General features: G+C 28.1%; 1 long non-coding RNA gene across 1 annotated transcript; it reads right to left on the bottom strand.

The window, feature by feature from the left end:
• Positions 1-303: 303 nt before the first annotated feature.
• On the bottom strand, positions 304-4,270 carry LOC132952508 (uncharacterized). Its single transcript, XR_009665470.1, has 3 exons — positions 3,755-4,270; positions 443-506; positions 304-372 (listed from the first exon to the last, which is right to left on the bottom strand). It is a non-coding gene; the product is annotated as an uncharacterized LOC132952508 (long non-coding RNA).
• Positions 4,271-7,736: the final 3,466 nt, after the last annotated feature.

Raw genomic sequence — 7,736 nt, 5'->3', positions numbered from 1 at the left:
TTTAAATACTTAGCGCAAATCTAAGTTAATACCCGACGTATAGTATATGCAAAAAGGTACGTGTATTAAACTTGGCGTGGAGAAACGAAGACGGGTTTGGACGGTTCGGGCTCGCGTATTTTATACATTGCACTTTTGGGACAAATAAACGTATAAATGCTTCTACGTCTCCCAGTTAACAGATTGTCCGTGGCAATAAATATTTAATTTAAGTCTAAAAAGTAAATGTAAAATAGTAGGTAATAATATGAAAACAAACTTACTCGTAAACATCTACTCTTACGGTGAAACGTAGCTAGAGTGCCGCCATCGCCGAAGATACAGCTATCTTCATCCATCTTTATCTAATCATCTCACTCCGATGAGCTGAAACTTGAAAGTATCGAAATATTTTATAAAAATAACCTGATAATGAAATTTGCGAGTTTGTGTTAAAACTTACATTATAATATGTACGGTTTAACAAACTGTCCGTTTATATTGGTGGCATATTATTTTTTTGTTCACTGAAATCAAAATATACAATATATTATATTTATAATACAATAGTATTTGCTGAAATTATTATAATTGTTAACCGTCGCCGACGAATTTCGACAATTAACGATTGCCATAGATATTATAAAATATATTATTTACTATGATAAATCCATAGAACTTATAAATTATAGTATTATACTCAGTACCTAAACGGTATATTGATAAATCGTATGTTATTTTACAGAAATCTTTATCATCTGCAATGCACCTATTCTGGTTTTCTATTTCAATTATAGTTTGCATGCCAAATTTAACTATACAAACTGGTCCGCAAGTTTATAGACATTCTAATACATTCTCCCACCAGTGCCAATAGACACAGTGTTTGAGAAGTTATATTTTTTTGGTACCTAATTAAAAAACAATAAGAATTATTATAAATTACCTATGTAGGTACTTGTCCAAAACTCTACTACAGGGAAATCATTGGTTTTTATGGTATAGCCTTACGAAGTTCACGATTTTCGGTGTCTTACGCACCCGTACAACGCTTAAAGTTTACCGAGCTTAAGTATAACAAATTAATTTTTTTTTTTAATCTAGGTAAATCAACGTTTTAAAATTGATGATGCAAAAATAATTCTTTTTTTGACCTCTCAAAGTATCAACTAGATTCACTTTCCTATCAGAAAAGTTACTGTTGAAGAAAATCCAAGGACTTTTACTATCCTAAAAGGTGATGACAGACACAAAAATAAAAAATAAAATAAAAAACAAAAATAAAAAAATAAAATAAAAAAAAACACACATCATCGCTTCGCTCAGAATCTAAAATTGAAAGAGGGTGTTGGCGCCCGCAGGCAAATGCATTTTAGAAAACCAAAAAAAAGTTACTGCAGGAATACACATTACAAAGTACAAACTAAAACGTCCAGAATCTTAAACAGAAAAAAACTAATAGAAATATATAGTTCATTAAAGAAGGATTATTCATAGGGTACGAAGTTATCAATGTTCAAGTCTATACAAAAAATTCAACTAGTCACATTACTAAAAAAAAATTGAAGAAGGGTGTGGGCGCCCGCAGGCAAATGCATTTTAGAAAACAAAAAAAAATTGAAATTAATTATATTGTGTGAATACACATTACAAACTTCAAACTAAAATGTCCAGAATCTTAAACAGAAAAAACTATTAAATATATTTAGATTATTAATGATGGATTATTCAGAGGGCACCAAGTTATAAATGTTCAAGTCTCTACAAAAAATTCAACTCGTCACATTACTAAAAAAAAAATTGAAAGAGGGTGTTGGCGCCCGCAAGCAAATGCATTCTAGAAAACAAAAAACAAATTGAAATTGATTATATTGTAGGAATACACATTACAAACTTCAAACTAAAATGTCCAGAATCTTAAACAGAAAAAAACTATTCAAAATATTTAGTTCATTAATGATGGATTATTCAAAGTGCACCATGTTATCAATGTTCAAAAAGTAAATACAAAAATTTCAACTAGTCACATCATGACTAAAAAAAAATTGAAGGATGGTGTGAGCGCCCGAAGGCAAATGCATTTTAGAAAACAAAAAAAAATTGAAATTAATTATATTGTGTGAATACACATTACAAACTTCAAACTAAAATGTCCAGAATCTTAAACAGAAAAAACTATTAAATATATTTAGATAACCAAAAAAAATGTGGAAAAAAAGTTACTGCAAGAATACACATTACAAAGTACAAACTAAAATGCCCAGAATCAAAAAGAAAAAAAAAATTAGTTCATTAAAGATGGATTATTCGTATGGCACCAAGTTATCAATATTTAAAAAATTTGGCAAATGTTAAAATCATGAAAAAAAATTGAAGGATGGTGTGGGCGCCCGCAGGCAAATGCATTTTAGAAAACAAATAAAAAAATTAAAAACAAATATTATTGTAGGAATACACATTACAAAGTTCAACCTAAAACGTCTAGAATCTTAAAGAGAAAAAACTATTCAAAATATTTAGTTCATTAAAGAAGGATTTTTCATAGGGCACCAGGTTGCCAATGTTTAAAAAATGTATACAATTTCATTACCTAAAGATAAATTCATAAAAAAAAAATTGAAAAGAAGATGTGGGCGCCAGCGGGCAAAAAAAATTTTAGATGGCACTGGCTTGTTTAGTTTAAAATATATGATATAGTATAATCTTTATGATCTGTAATATATTCTGGTGTTCGATGAAAAATATTGAAATAAGCTAAAAATACATATTTTTTTGGTTTTGAATATGAAAGCTGTGAGATGATCGATATGAATTTCGTGAGAAATCTAGAGGTACTAAAAAACTGAGACGAGTGTGTCGAATGAAATAAATAAAAAAATTGATTAACACAACAATTGGTTAAAAATTAATTTAATTCAAATAATGAGATGAACCTTATTAGATCATTTAAATTGTCCAGAACAAGCCCCCGGTTGATGGTCGCATGCCAATTTTAACCATATACTAGACCACAAGTTTATAGACATTCTATAATGTATTCTCCTGCCGGTGACACTGTTGGGGAAAATATATTTTTTTAGTAATTAAATTACGATACGAATTATAAATTACGTAGGTACTTGTCCAATACTCGACTACCAGAATTCAATTTAAAGAATGTGATATACCTAGGTAACCTATCGATCGATTCTAAAACAGAAACTTAACCTAGGCACAAATAATATCACAATATAAAATAGTGAAATGTGAAAATTTGAAGAAAATTTCCCTTAGGTATATCCCGTAAAACCCCCCCAAAATAAGGTACGTTTGAGGTGTTTTCTTAAAACCCAAATGTTTAATGCCCGTTTCACATTTACGAAAACTAAAACTATCGTGACGGAACGGAATTACGAAAAACGTATAAGACAAAAATAATCGTCACCAAGTGGTAGGTATCTGCCAAGTGATCTGCTATGTACTTACAAATTATATTAAATAACATTAATCATTATGTATTTTCTTATTTTATTAGGTAGGTATAAAAACCTACCTTCCTACTTATAAAAGCATTGCCTAATCATTGATTTCAAATTTTAAAAATTATTCTACTATAACAATAAATTAACAGTTGTAGGCAAAGTATTATAATTTAAGGTATTTTTCATAATTTTTGCACACCTATAACAACTGGGTTTTAAAAATTACTCTACGTCTAGCGGTTATATAAGTTTGTCTGACAATAAATATTTACATTAGGTCTACCGCTTCAACAGAGTAGAAGGACAAAACTTACGTAATTATTTATTCTTCCGGCGAAACGCGTTCCCTTCGAGTGTATATAATATTGTCTAGTGTCAGAGCTGTGCATCTCCGCCAAGGAAAATGCAGCGCGCGTCTTCATATAATATCCGATCCAAAAGTTCAGTCTGGAAGTATTGAGATTAATGGCATTTATAAAAATAGCCAATAGGCACCTAGTTCAAATAGTTCAATAACCAGAATGGAACGAAATATGTGAGTACGTATTGAAATCGCTGTTCGTCTCAGACGATTGTCATTTGCCATAGATTATTTATAATTATAACCTCACCGTCCTAATCATAGAAAATATATATAATATGGTCCTAACCGATGGATGATGGATATTTTTACATTGTCTTCAAAAAAACATTTATTTGTTTCTACTAGATGCAAATGCGGAAAATTGAATTCAAACTTATAATGTAGATAACGGTTTTTTTACTTGGTAACCATTCATTTATTACTTGGTTTATTAACAAATTCTAATTGATATAAAATAGTAATTGAATAAAAATAGTTTTATTGATCCCAATATTTAAAAATAATGTTTCGAATAAAATAATAAAAAAATTTTAAGAAATTCCTATTAATTAATATGTATTACCTTAATAACAAAATAACTAAATAAATTCGTAGCTTAATAAAATGTCCAGAAAAATTAAAAGTCCAATTTAAACGAATATAAAATAGAATTTAGATAGGTGTATAGGTAGTGTATTCGTTATATTTTGATTTTCATTATAGCACATCAGTCAATCAGATGCTATTTAATATTTTAAAATAAAAAACTTCGACAGTAATTCCATATTGGCAAGTGTTAACTGAAGACCGAAGTTATAGTATCGAACATAATGGGTACGTAAAAAAATAGAAATATAATTTAAAAAAATTACCTTTATTTAATTGTATTTAATTTTTTTTTAATAAGTTTTTATAATATTGACTTCAACCCATATGAATGTTCTTATTTCATTTTTCAATTCGTTGATAATATATGAAACGAATTCTTTGCTTGGAAAGCAATGTTTAGAAAATTTAGAAAATGCAGTTTATATTTAAATCCGTGGCCTAATTATAAATAATAATTTCTGATGCATTGATGCTGAAGAGTGAGGGAGGTGCACAATCAGCCGAACCTGAAATCTAACGTCTTAAACACTTAATATAAACAATTTTTCACACACGCGTCATGGTATGAAAATAAAAAATATTTATAATTCATATTTATACCGATTTATACCGATCTTCTATATTAATAATAATTATAAATATATAGCAATAACAAATCATTTTTGAGTAGCGGCCCACCGCGAAAGTTCCCAGTATCCCGCCGGCCCAGTCCGCCCCTGGTTCATATTGTAACCGAAAAATCTAAATAATCTATTATAAACACAGTTACTTTTTACAGATATTATAAGTTAAAATTTGGACGAAATTACATATTAAAACCAAAAATAACGATTTTAGTTATTTTGTTGTAATTTAAAAATAGTAAGTATTCGCGGATTTATGAAACTTTTAGAGTATATTATTATAATTTATAGACACGATGACACTTTCAAATGTTATTATTTGGGCAAAAATGACTTTAACCTACTATTGTAGGTGCTAATGTCTAATAGTAAAATAAATTACTTTAATCTCAATATTATTTATTAGTTAACGATGTCTTTGTTCAGAATCGTTTTTCGTTTGTTCGTTTTGTATTTTAATAATTTATACATAGATATATTATTATTACTAATAATTATAGTAGGTGTGTTTGTTTTATTTCATTAATTAATTTAATACTATACCAATAAATTATATATTAATTAATAATTTTTGAAACGATGTGTTCGAAAAAATAAAAATAAATGTGATTTTAAACAGTGAAAAATGTATATGAAGTTTTTAAATTGAAATGCAACATTACAAACATGATTGTTTACTGGGACCGCTAGTTATATATATTTAGATATTTTACAGTATAATCTAGTACAGTTATTCTCAATTTTTTTTTGTCAAGAGGCTCCCTAAATTTAATGTAAAACTGTCAAGGCTCACTTAATCAAAATTATTAATGGTTTTTTCTAGATTAGGTATATACTAAAATTACATGTACTTTTTCACACAGATAAATTATTATAATGTATAGTAAATTAATGTTTTAATATACTTTTGAAAAATATTAATAATAGTATTAAAATTTAAGCATTTAAACTTTTTCCATAAACGCTTAAAGTCTAAAGAAAAAGAGCACTGATCTAGGATGACCATATAAATCTATCAACCATTTAGCATATAGATATGTTTCTATCCCCAGGATCTCTGTTAATATTATATAATAATATATAGGTAATAGTAATACTATAAATACTATGAATATATTATAAAATCAATTATGATAGGTACAACTGAGTAATAAATGCTTATAAAAAGGTATTCAAAATATATGCATTTTGGTAACACATAGGTAATATGAATACTAGTATTAACCTCAATATCAACATATTATGAATTGTATTTAAAATCCATATATTAATTAAAAATTAATAATTATTATTTGTTAATTGTAACACTTTGAAAGCATTATGTATGATAATTTAGTGAATTAACTCTCACAGTTTTTATATATTTTTTTTTTAATAGGAAATTTAAAAATGACAATATTTAATAATATTAATAATTGTTTTCGATTAAAAGAAAGTATTTAAATACATGCATATAAATAATTTAGAACATAGAATTAATTATGCAATGAAAAATTTTGAATTTTATTCCGTAAATCATGATATATTTTCAATTTTCTATAGCTTTGGTGAACTAAACTGTTCATTCATCGGCCTCTTTAGGACATACAGCGCTCCCGGTGGTGACGATTGTCTGTAATAAAATTTTCAATCAAATTTTCAACGAATGGATCATAGCAGGAAAAATGTCTCACTGTCCATGACGTCATTACGCCGTATTGCCGTTTATCATTGTTGATAACAGTAGACAAGCATATTATACAAAACGCGTTTGCGGCATTTTTAAAAAAATGTATTTGAATAGTAAGTTTTTTTTTCTGTTTAAATAAGAAATTATTTAGTAAAGGTAGCTGATATATAATTTTGGTTTATCTATTTAAAACAATAGAAAGTAACAACTTTTAAAATAATAAAAAAATAATAAGTCTTAAATATCTTAAATCGTGATAATATGCTTGGCTACTGTTATCAACAATGATAAACGGCAATACGGCGTAATGACGTCATGGACAGTGAGACATTTTTCCTGCTATGATCCATTCGTGTTCAGCCTGGTGACAGACGGACGGGCAGCGGAGCGTATTAGTAATAGGGTCCCGTTTTACTGTACTTAAAAATCATCGGGGAACTCCCGCTACTATATAGTAGACGTTAAGACGTCGAGTGCACCTTGTCAGTTGTCATTGAGTAGATCACTCTCATGACTAGGTACCTATTATGTGTCTGTTTGAGTTCAATGATAAAAATGATGAATTAAATGATTGGTACGAAAAAAGATTCCAAGCAGGGATGGTTTGTTGGCCAATATTACTAAGTAGTAAGTACCTATATTTTATTACATTTTTATATGATTGCTGTTTGTTATTTTGGTTGAATTTATACAATCGAATATCGGCCTGTTACAATTGTTTATTACCTACCTGTTATTGCCAGGCCGTGTTTACAACTACAACAGTAAGGAATCGGGTGGGTTAGGTACTAGTCTCTATAGATATTAGATTCAAGATTGGTAGCGACTAGCAATAATTACTGTATTAGGTAAATGTGGGAATTTTAAAATTTTCGTGTTCAGTTATTTACTTCACTAAATAATTATAATAATCAATAAATTGGTAGCCATGTAGATTTTAAATATTTTACAGAAAAATAATATTATTCAGCAGAGCGAGTTTCCCTGTTTATTAAAATTGAATGTTCATTTAAATAATAGAAATGGCCATGGCTATATAATAGCCTCCATTG

Source organism: Metopolophium dirhodum, chromosome 9 (assembly GCF_019925205.1).
Source record: "Metopolophium dirhodum isolate CAU chromosome 9, ASM1992520v1, whole genome shotgun sequence".
Taxonomy (NCBI): Eukaryota; Metazoa; Arthropoda; class Insecta; order Hemiptera; family Aphididae; genus Metopolophium; species Metopolophium dirhodum.
This window is presented reverse-complemented; position numbering and strand designations above follow the sequence as displayed.